Source organism: Bos indicus, chromosome 8 (genome assembly GCF_029378745.1).
Source record: "Bos indicus isolate NIAB-ARS_2022 breed Sahiwal x Tharparkar chromosome 8, NIAB-ARS_B.indTharparkar_mat_pri_1.0, whole genome shotgun sequence".
Classification (NCBI taxonomy): Eukaryota; Metazoa; Chordata; class Mammalia; order Artiodactyla; family Bovidae; genus Bos; species Bos indicus.
In genome coordinates, this window is record NC_091767.1 from 63,531,850 (window position 1) to 63,552,829 (window position 20,980).

General features: G+C 46.0%; 1 protein-coding gene across 1 annotated transcript in view; it reads right to left on the reverse strand.

Annotated features, from left to right (window-relative positions):
* GABBR2 (gamma-aminobutyric acid type B receptor subunit 2) overlaps window positions 1-20,980 on the reverse strand; it is a 369,209-nt gene that overhangs the window by 252,444 nt on the left and 95,785 nt on the right. The gene's annotated exons all lie outside the window — the stretch shown is intronic.

The following is a 20,980-nucleotide window of genomic DNA, read 5'->3' on the forward strand; positions in this document are numbered from 1 at the left end:
AATGGATGAACAAACTGTGATTTACACAAACAATGGAGTATTCTTCTGCCTTAAAAAAGAAAGGGAATTCTGACACATGCTAAAATGTGGATGAAACTTGAAGGCATTATGCTAAGTGAAATAAGCCAGACACAACTGGGCAAATGTAAAATTCCTCTTAGATGAGGGAACTATAACAGTCAAATTCACAAAGATAGAAAGTTACCGGGGGCTGGGGGAGGGGGAAATGGGGAGGGTAGTGTTTAATGAGTTCCGTTTCAGTTTGGGATGATGGAAACATTTTAGAAATGGATGGGGGGTGGTAGTTGCACAACAGAGTGAATATACTTGATGTCACTGAACTGTACACCTAAAAATAAAGTGGCATTTTTAAAATGTTATATATATTTTATCACAATAAAAAAGGAGGAGGAGCATGAGGTGAATCTAAGTGGAAGAATTCATTCAGCAGACACTCGCCAAGCACCACTCTGTGTTCAGCCCAGGACTGGAGGCTGAACAAACAGAGAAACTTGGACACAGCCCCTGCCAAGGAGCTCACACGTGAGAGAGGAAAGCAGATTCTGGAGACCCACTATGGAAATGAACAAGGACAAATGTCCTCACATGTTGGGAGTCAGTCACAGCCCACCTCCCTCCTCTCCACCTCCTCCTCTCTCATCCACTCGAGTGGCCGTCTCTCCTTGGACAGAGGGATTGGCTACGAACTGGGTGTCTTGCTCCCCTGAGACCCAGTTAAGCCTGTTCATCACCTCACACTCTGAGGCTTCTTTGTAAAACATAAATTAGTCCTTTTTACTCTGCTGCTTTCTCTGCACTTAAAACCCAAACTCCTATCAGAATATAATTCTCAAAAGGTTAAAAACATAATTCTCATGAAAATCAATAGTGGGTACACAGCAACCTTTTATTTAACTCATTAATAAAGGGAATCTGCTGGACAACAAAGTGGATTCAAAAGAAAATTTGAGATAGGGATTTTTTATAGGGAATGGAAAAACAAGAAATAAGATTGCTAAATTAGATACAAAACTGGTTAATGCCCCATGGGGCAATAAAGCTATCACCTTTAGGGACAGAAAAAGAAATTATTGAAAACCAGCACATCTTACCAGTTTTAGAGAATTGTAAGATGCCTGGGCCTTAAATTTCACCCTCCTCCCCATCAGATAACCGTAAAGCAGGGCTGTTAGAAAATGCTCTAACTGGGTTATATAATAACCATTTTGTATTACTGACTATAGTTTGGTATGATATTCTTCACCCTCCTTAACATAATGGATGCAAGAAGCCACAAGATCTAGCCCTGCCTCCCACTCTGACCTGATTTCCCTCCACTCTCTTCCTCGCTCACCAAGTACAGCCTCACCAGCCTCCTTCTTGATCCTGGAAAGGAAAAGCAATTTCCTTCCTGCCTCTGGCCTTGGCACTTGCGTTTTACTATGACGAGAATAATATTTGCTTGGTTCTCAGCATGGCTCACTCCTCATCAAGTCTCAGCTTAGCCGTCACCTCAAGGAAGTCTCCACTGTTGCCTTACCGGAAATGGTCCCCACCCCCAGTCACTCTCTAACACGCCATCCTATTTAATGCTATGATGCAGTTCCTAAAATTATCTGAAGTCATCTTTTCTACTTTTGTTTGTCTGTATATTCACTGTCCTTTAATTAAAAAGAAGCCACCTGAGGACAAGGCTTTTGGTCATTGTTTCCGGTCCTATCTCCCCAGGATTTACCCAGGGGCCTCCCTAAGGACTCAGGAAGGGTCTGCTGGATGCCTGAGGGGCCCAATGACTTTCTCCCTAGTGTTGTCTTCTCGTCCATTCTGTGTCTTCCTTATTCCCTTTGCTGCCCCTCCCTTCCCCTCAAAGTGGGACCGTAAAGTGCGGCCAACATGGGGTAGTATCTGTTGCTCTCTTCTTGTCTGTTTGAGAGACTCTGGACTGAGATCCACGGTGGGCGTCAACAGGGATAGAAACATGATTGGTTCTATGGCCAATGTGTGCTTCCTGGCCTCAGAGATCTCACTGTCCAGTGAGATAAGGGTACAGGCAGCCCCAGTAGGGGGTAGACAGGGCTCAATGCTGGGGCAGAGGCACCATGGGGGAGTGCCAGGGTGGGCTCCGGGGGCTGGGTGCTTAAGATCTAGGATGAGGACAAAGTGGCCTGGGCTAAGGCCAAAGAGCACTCTGAACGTCAGCCTAGGGTGTGGATAGTAATGATTGAAATTTTCAATTTAATTTAAAATTTTTTAGCTACCTGGCTTCCTAGGCGGCACTAGTGGTAAAGAACCTGCCTGCCAATGCAGAAGACTTAAGACATGTGGGTTAGATCCCTGGGCGGGAAGATCCCCTGGAAAAGAGCATGGCAACCCACTCCAGTATTGTTGCCTGGAGAGTCCCATGGACAGAGGAGCCTGACAGGTTACAGTCCATAGTGTCGCAAAGAGTTGGCCATGACTGAAGTGGCTTAGCAGGCATAAAAATTAGCCAAGCTAATTTTTCTTTTTGTCAAGAAAAAGAGAAGGAGAGAAAGATGGGAAGGAAGGAAGAAGGAAGGACGGAGATCAGGAGGAAGAAAGATGAAATTCTTGTTGTTTCTTGGGGCCCTCTAATAATTGTTCCTGTTCCTTGATTGAAAGCAACGCTTCCCTTCGTGGGCAGAGCACAGGCAGATATAACAGAGCAGTTCATGTTTTAATTGTTTCTAACATGATTTACTGAATCATTTTCCATTTTAATACATTCCTATAATGACTTTAGTTTGCTTTCTAATCTGTACTAATGACAATGATGATACAGTACCATAAGATTTATAATCAAAGTTGCATTAAAATAATATTAGCAACAATGAACTTATTAATACCTGTTTGTTCAGCAAACATTTCCCCAGTACCAAGTCCCTGCAAGAGTCTTCATTAATAATGATGTCCTGGCTTCTCACAAACAGATACCTTTTGAATACGTCAACTCAAAAATCTGAGCATATTTGGCCACGGGTATTTGAGCTGCAAAAGTTTATCTGACTTAGTTTTCACCAAGCTGTGTGGAGGGCAGAGTTCTGGCTCCCATGACATCCATGGTCTTACTCTCAGGAATCTGTTATGTTTTGTGGCAAATGGGACTTTGAAGATGTGATTAAGGTTACTGATCAGCTGACCCTAAAGTGTTACCCAGGTGGCCCAACGTATCCACACAAGCCCTGAAAAGCAGAGATGTTTTCTGGCTGACAGCAGAGGGGTAATCAGAGATTCAAAGCATGAGATGTACTTGATGTGCTATTGTTGGCTTGAAGCTGAATTCTGCCAATAATCTGAATAGTCGGGCCTCCAGAACCCAGCCCAGCTAACACCTTGATTTTGGCCTTGGGAAGCTCTGAGCAGAGGTTTCAGCAGAGTCATGCAGGCCTGGACTTATGGACCATGGACTGTGAGACAATGTGTGGTTGTGGTGTTTAAATTTGTGGACATTTGTTGCAGCATCAATAGAAAACTAATGTAGTGAGGTAAAATGAGAAAAATAAGAATAATATAGCAAGATTTTCCTTAACGTTAAATATACTCCATTTAGACAACTATCCTTGAAGATCCTTTGTGGTTTGTATCGTGTTGAAACGTGCTTCTGTTATAAAATTGCAGATAGTAGCAGGATTTTGTTTTTATTTCCTAACGTGGCAAAATAACACATTTTCTAACCTATGTACATTGCTGTTCCATGCTCCTCTGGGACCCAGTCTCTTTGGCCTTTGCTGGAGTGTAAGATCCAAATGCGGGGGCATTGCCAACCCAACACCCTCATTTTCAGATACAGACAATGAGGACTAGAGCGGTGAAGAGACTTGTCCACTGTCCTTTCAGGATTACGGGAGATAGTTCGGGACCCCCAGTTCAGAGCTTTCTCAATAGACTAGAGAACTCAGCTCAGTGGGTGAAGGGCAGGGAAGTCAGCAGCATTCTAGAAAGGACTATTCCCCTCAGGGCAGTGCTAGAAGCCCAAGCCTCTTCCTGATCAGCATACTTGACCTGAGGCGGGAGAAATACTCTACTGGGCACCAAGTAAGAAAGAAAAGGAGAGAAATATGGGAAGGAAGGAAGAAGGCCACTTCTCCAGCTCCCTGAGAGAGCACATCCACAGTGACTAACAACATAAAAATCACATGCATCTACCTGTCCCGTTTGAGAGGCTAATGCCACTTTGCTGACATGGTCAGTGTCCCCAATAGATGGGCTCTCCAGTTGACCAAAGCTGAGTCTCTGTGGCTGGACCAGCGTGGAGGTTTTCACATTCAGCCCATCAGGGTCCTGTGACCCAGCAGAGATGTTTGGGGGCCAGTGAGAGAGGCTCTGGGCACCTCACTTTCACTTCAACCAGCAGTTTTCCATTATCTGTTCTATATACAGCATCAAGGGGCCATATAATACTTAAATTTGAAAAGAGGATTTCATGGAGAGCCACAAAAAGAGGTTTGAAAATCCCAAAGGAGATGACCCCAGAGGTCCTTGCCTGTGTATGATTTTTGTCTCTGGCTCAGGGAAGTGCGGGCGGGCGCCCCACAGGAGAGCCTGGATGAGCCTGTACTTGAGCACACACTACAAGCCTCTCGCTGAAAGTTCATCCATGGCACATCAGTTTGCCCGATGATCAATTCGCCGAACCACTGGGGGATTTCTCTAAACTTGAGTCTCTCAGGGGATTCCTTGCAGACACTTCACATGGCTATTTCACAAGGATTGTCCTTGAGGCGCAAGTGAAAGTCAATTTCAACTGTATTTCACATTTCAGTTCTTCCTAAATGCTGTACTTGGAGATGTTCCCCTAATGCCTGTTTATTACTGTCCTCTTCTTGCGGGGTCCAGACCTCCCCCTCCATGAGCCAGGAAAAATGCTGAAGCTTTTCTATTCCCCACTTAAGGTGTCTGTCAGATGGCTTTTAGTGAGCTGGTCACTGGGCAAAACCATCATTCTGAGAAATTATTTATGACATGTTGTCTTTGAGCAATCTGGCTTTTGAAGAATTGTTCTCAGAGCCCCTGTAAGGGGGTCCTTGTGTCCTCTAAGAAAGCTACAGACTTTATCATGTTATCTTACCTTCCCCTCCTCCCCCACTAGGAATCCCTCCCCTTGCCCCTCCCCTGCCCTCTCCCTCCCCATCACTCCCCTCTGCAGGGTATTCTGACAGTCAGCACAGGCACACCTGACCGGTAGATAGGGAGCTAAATCCACCAGACTTCACGTTCTCTTGTAATAGTTTAAGGCTAAATTACCAGCTACAGCCTCTGATCTGAGTCTTGCCGCTTGGACACGGGCTCTGGGATATGGGAGGTCTTCACTCTCGCCCTGCTCCCTTCCTGCCTTCTCTTCGTCAGGATTTCCACCCCCTTGCCTGCCATTGACTTCACATCTCCAGGAGCTCACGGTCACTACCTCCAAACTCCCTTCCATTTCACTTCCAAAGGGTTCTCCTCCCCTGCCAAGATGGACTTGTCACAGAGAAATCATAATGGACACATATAAGCTCTTAAAATTCAGCACCTATAAGTGGGAACATATCCAAAAGCCATGAAAATCATTTTTTTTTAATGAAAAAGTAGAACTCTAGAATAAAATCCATTTTCATTTAAATCTCATTTTTAAAGAATTAAAATACCTTTTTGACTGAAAAATTTCAAAGAAAATGTTGCTGAGAGTTAAAATGTAGAAACGCCAAGAAAATGTCAGAGTTAATAACGACCAATTTGAAACTGGGAATTACTCTGCACAGAATTTCAGAGTTAATGTAAAAGCTAACGTGTCCAGCTCATGCCCCCGGTACAAAGTCGTCCTCCGTGCATCCTGCTCCTGGAGTGGTCAGCATCTGCTTACATTCCTCCAGTATCAGGGGTCTCACTACCTCACCAGGAAGCTACTTTGCCTTAGGGCAACTCCTCTTCTTAGAAGTTCTTATCCTAGTCTTGAAATTACCCTGCTTTTGCATCCCCCATTCCAGCTTCTCATTCTAGAGCAAAGGTCAGCAAACTTTTCCTCTAAGTGGCCAGGCAATTTTTAGGCTTTGTGGGCTACACGGTCTCTGTTGAAACTTCTCAACCCTTTGGAGCAGGAAAGCAGCCACAGACAATATGTAAATGAATTAACACAGGTGCAATCCCATAAATTTTTATTTACAAAACAGGAAGCAGGTGGATTTGGACCACTGACTGCAGTTTGCCTACCCCTGCTCTGGAATCTCACAGAACATGTGCAGTCCTCCACCCCCACGAGAGCCCTTCAGATACCTAAACTCAGCCAACTTGCCTCCAGGAGATGCTTTCAGGCCAAATGACTCTAAGCTCTTCTCCCATCCAAGTAATAATCAGGCCCAACCCTGCTTGGCTTCGGAGATCAGACGAGATCAGGTATGTTCAGGGGGATATGGCTGTAGACCCTTAGCTCTTCTAAATATCTCTGAATGACATGATTTCACATCCTTCTCGTCTATGGACATCCTCAGGAATGCCTTCAGAGGACAGATATTTCTAGGGAAGCACCCCAAATACCTCCATCTGCCCTGCACAGGAAAGCAACACGAGCTAATGTATATTGTGTACTCACTCTGTGTCAAGCGTGGTAATAAGAACTTCATATAAATTATCCTATTCATTCCTCACAGTATTATGTAAAGTAGGTACTATATTATTTCCATCTCAAATAGAAGGAAATGGAGTTTCAGAGGAGTTTAAAAATTTGCCCCAGGTCAAAAATGGTAAGAATTACATCTCTAGGCAGTGTCATTTCAGAGCACTGTTTTATTTTAAATAACAATTTATTATGAAATATTTCACTCGTAGGAAAGAATATATATGCACATATAACTTATACAAAGCATGAAAAATAGGGATGTGAACATACAGTATGCCCAACACCCAGCTTATGCTGAAGCCCCTGGTGCCTACCCTGCCCATATTCCTCTTCACAAGGAAGAATCCCCAGTCTGAATTTTGTGTTTATCCTTCCTTGCTTTTCTTTATTATCATATGTATGTTTCCCAAACACTGTATTATTTAATTTCACTTTGTTTTAAGTCTATATGTAAATGGAATCATGCCTGAAACATGCTTTTATAGCATCACATCACGTTTGTGAGATTCCTATTGTTGAATAAAGCTGAAGTTCATTCATTTTGACAGCTGTGTAGTATTCCATTGTGTGAACATGCCATGGTTTATTTGTTAATTTCCTTGTTGACGGATACTTGGGTTGTTTCCAGTGTTTTATTTAGTTGCTGTTGTAAACAAGACAGCTAAACATTTCTGTATGTGTCTCCTGCCACACATATGTAGAGCTTCTCTAGGGTATAAACCCAGAAATGGAATCACTTGTTCCCAGTATTTCCCACATTTCGTCAATGTGATTTTATCCATTTACACCTCCACCAGCAGTATTTGAGATATCTCATTACTCACATCCTCACTGACTTTAGTTTTTGCCAGTCCTATGGGTATTTGGTATGTCATTTCAATGTGTATGTTCCTGATTATTGAAGAGGATAAGTCACTTTTTCATATGTTTGTGTTTCTATTTCCTCTTTTGGATCGGTGACTTTGCCCACTTTTCTGTTGGATTGTTTGTCTTTTCCTGATTGATTTGATTAGAGGATACCTAGCCACAGTTGCTAAAACAAATGAAATGGTGACCTCCCACATTCTGAGCACAGATTTCTATTAACGCAGCCTCAGACCACAGGCCCTATTTCACACAGCGTTTGCTATCAGTGAAAATCACTAAATCAGCATGCATAATCTTGGTAAGAAAACACCTATGAACCATGCTTAGAAAGAAAAAAAAAAAAGGAGGAAGGAAGGAACTACTTGATGTTAAAAATCCAGCCACCCACAAAAAGATCAAAGTACAGATCTCAGGAAAGGAAGGCTTGTGATAAAAAGGAGTGACTATGAGAGATGGACCCATTTAACATGAAACAGTGTAAAGATAATAATGTAACATAAAATTCAGAATGTGGAGGAGGGAAAAGAAGTGGTGAGATTGCTAATTTCCTCTCCTTCCATATAAGGCCTTTAATGGGGGCCATCTAAGGCAGAAAACTCCAGTTTAAAAGCCAGGACTCTAACCTCACTGCTCCTCATAATCTTTTATTACCCTCATATATTTTAAAAACAAATAATTTCTCTAGTGAAGAAAAATTGTTTAATGTTGAGCAATTCCTTCTTCTTTACACTTCCTTATTTTATTCTGTTACATTCAGATGAATAAAATTTAACAGTAACTTCACATAACATGTAATAATGATCTTTTTATAAAAGTGTTTCTGTCCATCTTTCTGCTCATAACATCTGCATGGAGAGATGTCTGGACTAGAAGTCATCTCAAGTTAAAGATTTTGAGTGAGTTTTTAAAAATTCTCCTCTTTGTACTTACTTGTTTTACTTGAATTTTTAAAGCACATATTATTTTTATACACAGAAACTCATTTTTAAACTGGTAGGCTTTTCACACTCCAAGATGCTTTCTCAATCATTTGAGTTCATCTCTTTCTGTTCTTCTGTGATTGACTTTCTGAGCCAAAGCACAGGAATTAACATTTATTATTGTTAAACCATGTTTAAAAATTAGTCCAGCGTCATGGCCGACCGGAATCCAAAACACTGTATTATTTTTTCATTAAAATTAATTCATTCAAATATTTCCTGAGCATCCACTAAGTGCTAAGAGAAACAAGTAAGTCCCTGTGACATTTAATTCCTTGAATAGAGTAGTTACTCAAGAAACATTTACTGACATATTAAATCTCAAAATAAGAATGGTAATAATAGCACAGCAATCTCTATAAAGTGTTTGTGTTCCAGACACTATTATAATTTTTTAATATTTATTAACTCAATCCTCCCCAACAACACTATGAAGCATGTCTTGTTATTTTCCATATTTTAATAGATGAAGAAACTGAGGGTCAGAGAGGTAAGTAATTTGTCCAAAGCTTTACACAGTGAGTAAGCAGAGCTGGGATTCTGTCCTCCCTGGATGCACAGCAACAGTCCACTCCCCAGTCTCCCTTGCAACTAGGTGTGACCACTGAGTTTTGGGCAATGGGATGTGAGCAAAGGGGATGCGTGCTATGCCCAGGATTGGCATAGAAAGCCTTCCCACAGGTGCTCTGTGCTCTCTTTCTATCCAGTGTGAGTGGGGAAGACACCAAGGACCTAGACCTCCCAACCCCAAATCCTTATGCCCACCATGGAGGAGCACCACAGCTGCCACAGAAACCATCAGAGGGCGGGCAGGCTCCCAGGTGACAGGCTCTGGGAGCAGTGCCTGCAGCACACGACTCACTCTTCGCAGGTAATCCCAACCCACAGCAGCCAAACAGATGCTCACCATCATTTCCGGTCAGCACAAGACTCAGCTATGGGCAATCTTGAGCCCCTTTGGTCTGGCTGAGACTTCCTCAGAGCTGCACCATTGCCTGAGTCTCTTTCTAACCATCTCTCCTTCCTTCCCCTTCTCCTTTCAGAGGTGGCAGACCTGCCCACACTCTGAAGGCTTGCTTGGCCTTTTCCTGCTCTCCCCCTCTTTCTTTCATGAGCGTTTCTCCCAAAGCACCTCTAACTCTGGGCGTCTGCTTCCCAGAGGACCCAACCAATACATCCTCTGACCTGCACTTGACTATGATATGAGCAAGAAACCACCTTACGACATTAACTGCTGGAATTCAGGGGTGTTTTTTACTGCAGTTAGACTGCATTGACCAGTAACATTCTTAACCACCTGCTAGAAGAAGGATGAAATGCAAGGAAATCAACACACCTGGGAAATTATTACAGCAAGGTGAAAAGAATTTGGAGACAAAAAAATATATATATATATATTTATAATATATATATTAGGGGAAAAGGTAGAAAGAAATTATGCTGTGCAGTTAAAATTTGTGCCCTATCATTCAGGACACTGACATCAACCCAAAATTCAAGGGACATGACCAGATAGAACTCAGATTTGCTGCACTGGGAGGTCTTCATCCCCTCTGTCCCTCCTGTGCCCACAAAGGACCTGGCTCCAGATAGGTGTTTAGTATGTACTGGCTGGACAAAATTACTGTTGCATGGCAGATACAAGCCCTGCTGGTGGATACAGCCTGAAATAAAAGTAACCATAGCCGTAGCTCTGTCCCAAAGAGCTTATTAACTCCAGCCATCTTGAGTTTTTCACACTCCTTCCCCAGGGTGATGGACAGACCATCTGCTTCTATAAGTCTCCAGAGAGCCAGACTGTCCATCTTGGATACTGAGAAAAACTGGCATTTCTGTATTCTCCCTGAAGCTGTCACTCAGAATTCCTGGCTGGCTGCAGACTGTTATTTGAGGATGATGGAGTCGCAGCACACATCTCTCCTCTGCACTGGGAAAGCCAATTACCTAATTTACAAAATATTTTTCAAAGACTGGTAGAGATCAGTTCTGTTTTCTAATTAGCTGTCAATAAGTACCCCCCCCCCCCCCGCAAATGCAGGTGTGACATTTTAAAAAGTCAGGGTCAAGAACACAAAGCGTATGCGGGCTGCTTGTCAGGAGGGTTGGGAGTGCTCCCGCTGCAGGTATCACAAATATCACACGCTGCCAGCCCTTGCCCTGGGGATGGGGACCTGGTCACCTGCTGAGGAGGGACCACACTCCAGCTATGTGCTGCCAAGCCTTCTCCACCCCTTTCTACCCCACATACACCTCTGCAGCGCACTCTTCTGAGGGGTGAACTGCTCCAGTATTTGCTGAGGGCCTGGGCTACATACAGGGTAAGACATGGTCCCTGTCCTCAGGGGACTCATCATCTAGAGGAGGTATAGGAATAACTTCACAGAATGTAGTAAGAGGTGCAGCGGAGGTTTAGAACACTCATTGTTCCATTCACACTCATGGGATGATGATTTAGAGCCAGACCCTGTGATAGGTGATGGGGACACAAGAAAGGTTACATACGGTCTTGGCCAGGATGGCGCTCTCACTTCACTGAGGAGAGAAGACCGAAACAAAAGGCCACCACACAAGGCAGGATAAAAGTGGGAACTATGGTAGAGACAAAAGTCATGCAAAAAGAAGGGAATGGTCGAATCACACTGAGATATTCCACCGAGACTTCTTGGAGGAGGTGGCATTTGAGCTGAGCCTTGGAGGATAAGGAAGAGAGTGAGGTGGTGGGCTGGGCCTAGATGCCAGCATGAGTGAAGTCTCAGAGTGGGGCATGCATACAGAAGAAGTGAGTACTCACTTCTGGGGCGGGAGCACAGGGTGGAGAGGGAGGTGGCAGGAGACATGTGGGTCAGATGCACGAGTGGGGTCCGTCCCGCTGGTCCCTGGGGAGCCGTGAACACCAGGCAGGGTGCACTCTCTCTTCTCCAGGCAGCGGGAGTCACTGCTGAACTTTAAACAGGGGAATGCCAGGATGGAGGCTGTGCTGGACTCAGATGACTCTGGCAGCTGGGGTAGAGGAGAAAGCACTGACGGGGAAGAAGGTAACCACCTGGCAGGTGGGAGCAATGGTCCAGGTGTGAGGCTTGATGAGCAACCTGGCCCCACACTCTGGAAAGGACATGAGTCCACAGTGGGGTTCACCTCCCAGAGGCCCATTAACTAATGGACTTGGAGGCTTGGGTTTGACCAGTACATGATGTCAATGGGACTCGGTCAAACAGGTCACCTCAGTCGCCTCCTTAATGGGAGGCTCTGTAATGGGGAAGACCAATGAGGAAAGACACCAAAGAGAGAATAAAGCCAGCTATGTCAGGCACAGGATGTGGGCTTCATGAGGGCCCCAGGCCTCTGTGACCACCTCTTCACCTGGGCATCACTTATAAAACAAGAAGGTTGAGCGAGCTGGTTTTTCAGTCAGGAAAGGCTAGGCTCTGCTGTAGCAACAAATACCCCCAAATCTCAATAGAGAATCCCAGGAAAAATTTGGTTTCTCTCTTAGCAAGGGGGAGCTTGACACACCCTAGTCACTCAGGGGCCCAAGTTTATGGAACAACTGCCATCTTCAATGCTGCTTGTTGCCAAGAGAGAAGGAAAAAGAAAACTTTGGAGAGAGTCAACCAGCAATTAAATGGAACTCACTGGCCAGACTTGGCCCCATCCAAGTACAAGGAACACAAGGCACAACTTGGCCAGCAGAGGAGGGGAACTAGCTGTTAGGGAACTACAAGCGGCTGCCACAGTCAATCTCGCAGGTTCCTCCCTGCCCTAACTGTCTGTGTTTTGGTTTATACATCAGATCTTCATTCAATGTTTACATATCAAGCTAACATTTCTTCAGCATTGACCTACGTATTGGGCACTATGCTAGATTCTGCATATCCATTGTCTCCTTTTCTTTTTATAATGTATCTCATTTAATATTTGCAATGCCTCTATGAGATGGATACCATTTCAGACATACCTTGCTTTATTAAGCTTCGATTTATTGTGCTTTGCAGATGTTGTGTGTTTTTTCTTTTAAACAAATTGAAAGTTTGTGGCAACTCTTTGTTGAGAAATCTACCAGTGCCATTTTTCCAACAACATTTGCTCACATCATGTTTCTGCGCCACATTCTGATAATTCTCATGACATTGCAAACCCTATACCAGCAAAAAGATTTGACCCACTGAAAGCTCAGATGAGGGTTAGCATTTTTTAGCAATAAAGTATATTTAAATTAAGATATGTGATTTTTTTTAGACACAAGGCTACTGAACACTTACTAGACTCTGGTATAGTGTAAACATTACTTTTATACACATTGGGAAACAAAAAAAAATTGTGTGATTTGCTTTATTGTGACATTTGCTTTATTATGGTGTCCTCAAACCAAATATACAATATCTCCAAGGTTTGCCTGTATTGTCCCCAGTTAACAGAGGTGAAAACAGAGGTTCTGGGAGCGTAACTGACAAGCTCAAGGCCACACTACTAGTAAATCATGAAGCCAAAACTCAAATCCAGAGAATCATACTCCAAACCCTAACTCTCATCTCTTACAATCTGAGCTGTCCAGAGATGGGGTAAAATGTCTCATAAAGCACTGGGCTGCCTGTCACTGTGGTCATGCTGACAGAGGCCTGCAGAAGGATGTTGAAGAAAAGGTAATTTCACTGAGTAAAGGAATAGATCCAGTCCTGGATTTTCAAGAGGAGAGGCGAGGAAACAGAAGTGGGGATAAGTCTTGGGAACAACAAGTGGCATTCCGAGTTGGAGCACTCTGTAGATAAGAAAAAAAGGAGAGGTGGAATTGGAAAGGGAGGTTGGGGTGGCCATGGTGGGCCTTGAGTCGGACTCTGGGGAGTTTTTCTTTTGGTTTAGTTGTTTAATGATTTTAACCATTTTTCAAGTGACAACTCAGCGGCATTAACTGCACTCACTATGTTGTATAACCATAACCACTCTCTCCAGAACTTCTTCATCCTCCCAAACAGAAAAAAATTTAAGCTCCAGGGAGTTCTTAAAAGGGCTTAAAACTTGATAATGACATCTTCAGAGCTGCGACGGTGATGACACCCTCAGGTGGAGAGGACAACCCTGGCTGCCATTTGAAGGACATTATTGGAGGGAAGAGAGGCTGGACAAGGGAGTGGGTGATAAAACCAGCACAGAGCCCAGGTGGAAATGGCAGGAACCAAAGACAAGGCAGCCAGAGGCACAGAGGCAGGTGGTCAGATTTGGAATTACAGGATGGGAAACCGCAGAGCAAAAGGCCCTGAGAGTCCTGGGCCACCACACACTGGGGCAGAGGAGCGAGGAAGGGGCCACCACTGAGTCTTGCGCTGGACTGGACACAGGGGAGCCACTGGCTGGCTGCAGGCTCCACCGTCTTTCCCAGGGGAGGCACATCCCCAGACTGGACAGTCCTTCCTGGGACAGGAGCCAGCCCTGTCCCTGTGGCTCCTCAGAGGTCTGCAGCCTGACACGGACCCTGATTATACTCAGACACTCACCAGGTGCCGGAATGGAAATGAAGGGCGACTGCAGGAAGGGTGGGCTTGTCGCCCCCGTCACTGGCAGCCGCACTCATTCCTCAAGGCAGCCCGCCTGGGTCAGCAGCAGCTCAGCTGGAGTTAATTACATGCTTCTCTTGTCCTCCAGCTGGGGAAACAGAGGTCACTCCCCTGGCTGATGGATGAGGGATGGTCTCTGTCACATATCATCACAGCCAGGGGACCCTACTCAAGGGAACTTCCAATCCCTCAGCCCTGTCACAAATCCTTCCACCTCTCTGCCATGTGGGCTCCTGTGAGCACCTGACTTCAGAAACTTTTCTGAGAAGCAAATTTCCCAACAGCCCACTACTCGGGCCTGCTCCCCCAGCTCCCATCCCCACCTCCACCTGACCCCTGGTGCAGGCTGACCTCCCTTGGAAGCTGACTTTGGGGGTCCTTGCTGCACGAGCAACCATGGCCCTCCCCATCCCAACACCCTGTTCTCAGGCCCCACCTCCTCCACCTTTCCAGGTCTCTATCCCCAGAACCCAGTGCTGCTCCCCACCCCCATGGCTGAGCTTCTGCTAAGTGGTCCCCAAGGCCATCACAGCACCACCCACCCAGGTGGCATTGCACAGGGCTGCCCCGGACCCCGAGGGATGGGAAGCACCACCTGCCTAGAGAGTGGCAGTGTGGTGTCACTTGAAGTCTAGTTAGAGAGACAGACCCCAAAACAGATGCCTCTGAGTGTTGAGAGGGGTGCAGGGAGGCTCCAGGAGGAGGCCCCCTGGCAGGGACAGGGGGCTCCTGTGGTTCTTGGGGCAGCTGAGTGTAGTGCACTTCAGAGTATGATCTGCTCTGAGGGAGCCCCTTCACAGGACCACTTGCCTGGAGGGCTGGCAAAGCTCCAAGAGCAGCAGCCTTGGGAAGGCCAAGGGGAGGTGCAGACCCTCAGAGGGCAACCTGGCCCAATCCTCACATCCCTGCACCTCTCTTCTTTGTAAAACAGGGAAGCGATGCTGGGAAGGCCTAACTCTAGGGCCCTTCCAGTGCTAAACAGGGCAAATGCCTGAGAGCCCTTGGATAGCCGTCAACGCTGCTCTGATTCAGTCTGATGCGCTAGGCATTTGCTGAGCACCTTTCACGAGCCAAGCTCTGTGCCAGGCGCTGGGCAAACAGAGGAAACAGTTAGAGCGCATCCTCAATGAGTTCACTGGCTAGGGGAGACGAGAGAGGAGCCAAGGAGTATAAGCTGGAAAAGCACACCATGAAAGGGACAGCAGACAGTGTGGGGCCTAGAAAAGGCCACTGAATCCAGCACCAGCAATCAGGGTAGGCTTCGTGCAGGAGGAGGCACTTATGCTGAGCCTCTGTACATAAGAAGAAATTAGCTAGACCGAGAGGGTAGAAGAGAGTGGCCTACAGTGACAGGAACATTCATTCATTCATTCTACAAGAATATTTACCTTTTTAAAAAAATTAATTTATTTATTTTAATAAGAGGCTAATTACAACATTGTAGTGCTTTTTGCCATACACTGACATGAATCAGCCATGGGTGTACATGTGTTCCTCATCCTGAACCCCCCTCCCACCTTCCCTCCCCATCCCATCCCTCAGGGTTGTCCCAGTGCACTGGCTTTGAATGCCCGGTTTCATGCATTGAACTTGGACTGGTAATCTATTTCACATACGGTAATATACATGTCTCAATGCTATTCTCTCAAATCATCCCACCCTCACCTTCTCCCACACAGTCCAAAAGTCTGTTTTTTATATCTGTGTCTCTTTTGCTGTATTGCGTATAGGGTCATCATTACCATCTTTCTAAATTCCATATATATGCGTTAATATGTTGTATTGGTGTTTTTCTTTCTGACTTACTTCACTCTGTATAATAGGCTCCAGTTTCATCCACCTCATTAGAACTGATTCAAATGCATTCTTTTTAACAGCTGAGTAATATTCCATTGTGTATATGTACCACAGCTTTCTTATCCATTTGTCTGCTGATGGACATCTAGGTTGCTCCCATGTCCTGGCTACTGTAAACAGTGCTGTGATGAACATTGGGGTACACGTGTCTCTTTCAATTCTGGTTTCCTCAGTGTGTATACTCACCCAGCAGTGGGATTGCTGGGTCATATGGCAGTTCTATTTCCAGTTTTTTAAGGAATCTCCACACTGTTCTCCATAGTGGCTGTACTAGTTTGCATTCCCACCAACAGTATAAGAGGATTCCCTTTTCTCTGCACCCTCTCCAGCATTTATTGTTTGTAGACTTTTTGATCGCAGCCATTTTGACCGGCGTGAGATGGTACCTCATTGTGGTTTTGATTTGCATTTCTCTGATAATGAGTGATGTTGAGCATCTTTTCATGTGTTTGTTAGCCAACTGTATGTCTTCTTTGGAGAAATGTCTGTTTAGTTCTTTGGCCCATTTTTTGATTGGGTCGTTTGTATTTCTGGTATTGAACTGCATGAGCTGTTTGTATATTATTGAGATTAATTCTTTGTCAGTTGCTTCATTTGCTATTATTTTCTCCCATTCCGAAGGCTGTCTTTTAACCTTGTTTATAGTTTCCTTCATTGTGCAGAAGCTTTTAAGTTTAATTAGGTCCCATTTGTTTACTTTTGCTTTTATTTCCATTACTCTGGGAGGTGGCTCATAGAGGATCCTAATTATTTGAGCACTCACTACGTGTCAGGCACTGTGATGGTGGCAAAGACACAGCAGGGAGCAGAAGCCCCACCCATGGAGAGTTTCCATTCCAGTGTGGGAAGGAAGGAATAATGAGTAGGGTAAGTAAAATGCTAGTAAAATTTAAGAGTAAAGTGATAAGCAAAATGCGTTGTCTATGATGAGTGTTAAAAGGAAAAACAGTGGGGAAAAGACTGTTCGGGGTGGTGGTGGGAAGGGGGTGAACTAGGAGCTTTCGGCAATGACTGACACCCAAAACACGGCACAGGGAGGCAGAGAATGGAGAGGCTGTGAAGGAGTGTGAGGGACACCTGGGAGGGCAGCTGTCGGGGAAGAGACAGCAGACAGCTGACCCCGGAGAGCACCATGGAGAATCACTAATAGAAATCATGATTATCATTAAACCACAGCCATTGGCTATTGTTCCCTGATGTACATCTGAAGGTCAAAGCAACTAAGAACTGTAATGATTTGGGGAAAATGCCCCTCCAAACTTCAAAAGAATCCAAACCTTGCCAATGAAAACAGCCACTCAGAATCTCAGAATCTGAGGGGTTGAGAATTCCCTATATGGCCACACCCCAACCTGGCGTGACCTGCCAGGTACAGAGCAGCACAGAGGCAATGGGAACACAGGTGGAGAAATGCTGAGCTGGAAGACCCAGGGCACTGGAAGCAGTGCCTCTGGTTGGACCAGCAGTCATGGCCCAGCCCCCACCCTCTAGTCCAACTTGTAGGTGGGGGCCACTGGGCAAGTCTCATCCCTCCTACGCTTCTTATAAAACAGGTCTAGTGAGCCTCCCGCCTTCACGTGGCAGAGGCCCGATCAGACTGGACAGCACTTGTGGGCCCTGGAAGCATATGCATGTTGAAGGGCCCCTGTTGCTACTCATACCCAGACCCGAGGGCAGAGCCTGCCCCAGACTGAAGACTGAGCTCTTGTGGGTTTGCCATTTGCTGGGTGACCTTGGGTTGGGTCCCTCCTGTCTCTTGGCTTCCAGATCCTCATCCCAGGACAGCCTCTGGCCTCTCTGAGCTCCAAGGTTCTGTGAGGTTTCTTATATAGAGTAGTTTGTTATTTCTAGAGTGAGTCCTGCCAGAATCACCCCCCAAAACTGGGCCCAGTTCTAACCATGACGGGACTCCCACCCAGATACGAGTAAGGCAAAGTTGCCTGTGGCCTGCACACCACCCCCTCCTCAGGACTGCTCCACACGCACCTGTCACAGCCTCCTGGGCCCTTTCCCAGGTCGAGGGCAGAGAAAAATTACTTTCATAAATCCTGCAAACAGAATAGGAGGATTTCTCAGGCCTTAATTCATTCTCATGCAGAAAAAAATTATGATTATTTTTTTCCCAGAGTAGCAGCCTTGCTGTGAAATTCTTACTTTGTTTTCTTTAACAGATCCTTCCTGAGCCTTGAAAAATTATTTAAATGGGCTTTCTCAAAAATTTTAAAAAACAAGCAGGATGAGAAATAAACCAGACAAATAAAGGACAAATATTACATGATTCACTTAGATGAGGTACCTAGAGCAGTCAGCATAGCAGTGGTGCCAGTGGTAAAAACCCCGCTTGACAATGCAGGAGACATAAGAGACCCGGGTTCAAGCCTTGGGTCGGGAAGATCCCCTGGAGAAGGGTGAGGCAACCCATTCCAGCATTCTTGCCTGGAGAGTCCCATGGACGAGGAGCCTGGTGGGCTGCGGTTCATAGGGTCACAAAGAGTTGGATACACCTGAAGCGACTGAGCGCTAGCACAGAGCAGTCAACTTCACAGCAAGGCAAAGTAGAACAGTGGTTTTCTGGAGCTCGGGGAGGGAGGAAAGTGGAATTACTGTTAAATGTATACGGAGTTTCCGTTTGGCAAGATGGAGAAGTTCTGAAGATGGACGGTGTCGATGGCTGCACAAGTGAACGTACTTAAGGCCACTAAACGGAACTCCTGAAAAACAGTGAAAATGGTAAATTTGATGTTATGTATATTTTACCACGATTTAAAAAAAAATTAGCAGGAAGATAAATATCTTCCCTAAGACAGGTCTCATGGCCTCACTGGGCCTCAATTTCCTAATCGGTGAAATGGAAGAGAAATCCACTCCTCCCTACTCTCTGAGCCTCAGGACAGAGAGAAGCCACCACCCTTTTTTCAAATGATACTTTACAAAGAACCTAAAGAGAAGTCAAAATGCACCTAAATAATGACTAGCAAGAAGCACAAAATGGCCTGGTGTCTAGAGGGCAGACTCACAAGCTCTCGGAGCCTGGAGGCCTCCATACCTGGCTCCCCTCCGCCTTCTCTCCATAAGGGAAGCAGAGTGGGGTGAAGGAAGTTGCCTAGGGCTCGCAGCGAGCCACTGAGAGAGATGGGCCAGACCCTTCTTCCAGACCCCATGCTCTCCTCAGCCAGCAGCAGCCCCCAACTCCTCAGACTGCATGCGGCTCTGCCATGACAGCCATGTCCACACTCTCTGTGCCTGGCCAAGCCCAGCGCGTCTTGCTTCCTCCCAGAAGCCTTCACTGGGTGAGACACCCTTCCCATGGGTTGACCCAGCATCCTCTGGGGTGGAACAGCCGAGGGCAGCCCCTGAAGTGTGGCTTTCTAAGGGTGGGGCGACTCCTACACTTCTGCAGCATAATGGTCAAGCGTCCAGCCCTGGAATGAGGTACCCAGGTTCAAATCTCCCATTTAATAGCCTACCTACCTTGAACCAATTCTTTAGTCTTTCTGGGCATCCATTTCCTCCCCCGTAAATGAGGATAACATGTCTACTGCATACAGATGTTGTGAGGGTTAAACTGGTTAATTCAAAGCCCTTGGAAGAGTGCCTGCTACCTACTGAATGCCTGATAAGCATTAGCTGTTCTGTGTACTCTCCTCAGGAGCCTGCCAGCCCTGGCATGCATGGCACACACAGGAGTTCTGGGAACATTTGCTGAGCCATGCTGGGCAATGAAAGGAGTCATGCAGCCTTGGAGGTGGGCCCTGGCTCCTGAGTTTCCTTCTCAAGCTTCACATTAAACAGCAATGGAGACTCCAGGAAGTGCCTGCCCCTTCCAGTCCCTCACAAGCCCCTCAACCCACCATCTAATTCTTCCACCAGCCTGATCTAGCCCCAGTGCTGCTGTGGAAGGAGCGGGTGGTATGGTCATGACAGGCACCATATGGGGACCCGCCCCTCTCTACTTTGGGCCAATCTGTTGACATGGCAACCAGGCTTCCTGACCCTGATGCCCAGTCTCCATCCTTGGGTTCTGCCAAAAACATCCTTCACTGGCTGCCTTGCTGGTTGGAGCCCTTTTCCCACAAAGCAGCAAGTTTGGAACATCGGCATCCCCACCCATGATGGAAATGAAACTGGCAGCTCTGCTCCCCAGAGTCCCAAAGCGGGGCTTAAGGGGGCACAGAGGGAGAAGTGGCCCCCCTCTCCAAGCTTTCCAGGAAATCCTCAACCAGGAGTGGAGAGGGACCCACCCCATGCAGTGCTCAGTCTGCAGGTCCTCACACTTTAGGGAATGGCAGGTCAGGAAGAACGTCAGGAAGTCCTCTGAGTCGAGCCCTGCCTTCTACTGTTGGGGAACCCAAGGAGTATGGCTTGTCTGAGATCACAAAGCGCACCCCACCTCCTGCTGGCCCCGGATTCCCTGTACCCCATCAAGATTCTATTCACACTGCTCTAAAATAGACTAAAGAATGTAAAGGATTCTTCTGTATAACTACAGAGCATATTAAATTTTAATTCTAAATGGGGAAACTTGAGACCATAATACACGAAGGACAAAACACACAGAGTGCCCCACAGGGTGGCAATAACAGCAAAAGAAATAACAATAATAGCTCTCAACCCCTGAGGCTCACTACATGCCAGGTAAAATCCTAATGTCTTCACAAACATCTCAAGTAACCGAATGTTCATAGCAAGCCCATTTTACAGATCTGGGAACAGAAGCTCAGAGTTTAAATAACAATTCAAGGACATAAAGCGTAAGAGGAGCTGGTCTATGCAGTTACCCATGACCCCATGAGGCCAGGGGTGGGGGGAGAGGGAAGGGCGTACTAAGGGAGAAGGGGCAGCAAGTAACCTTGAGCCACCTAGGGTGATAGCAAAGACAAGGAAACTTCCAGAAAAATGCTCAGAGAAATGAAGAATGACCGGGGGAGTGTGGGGAGGAATATTCATTTATAAATAGTTCTAAGAACCAGGCACTAAACTAGTACTTTTGATTATACCATCTGTCCACCTTGCTTAAAGGTTTCTTAGGTGGGGATGGGGGAAGGTCAGTTGACCAGGACTAAAGAGACTGGAAGAGGCTTCTTGGAGGAAGAGGCTTTCAAACCGGAAGGAAG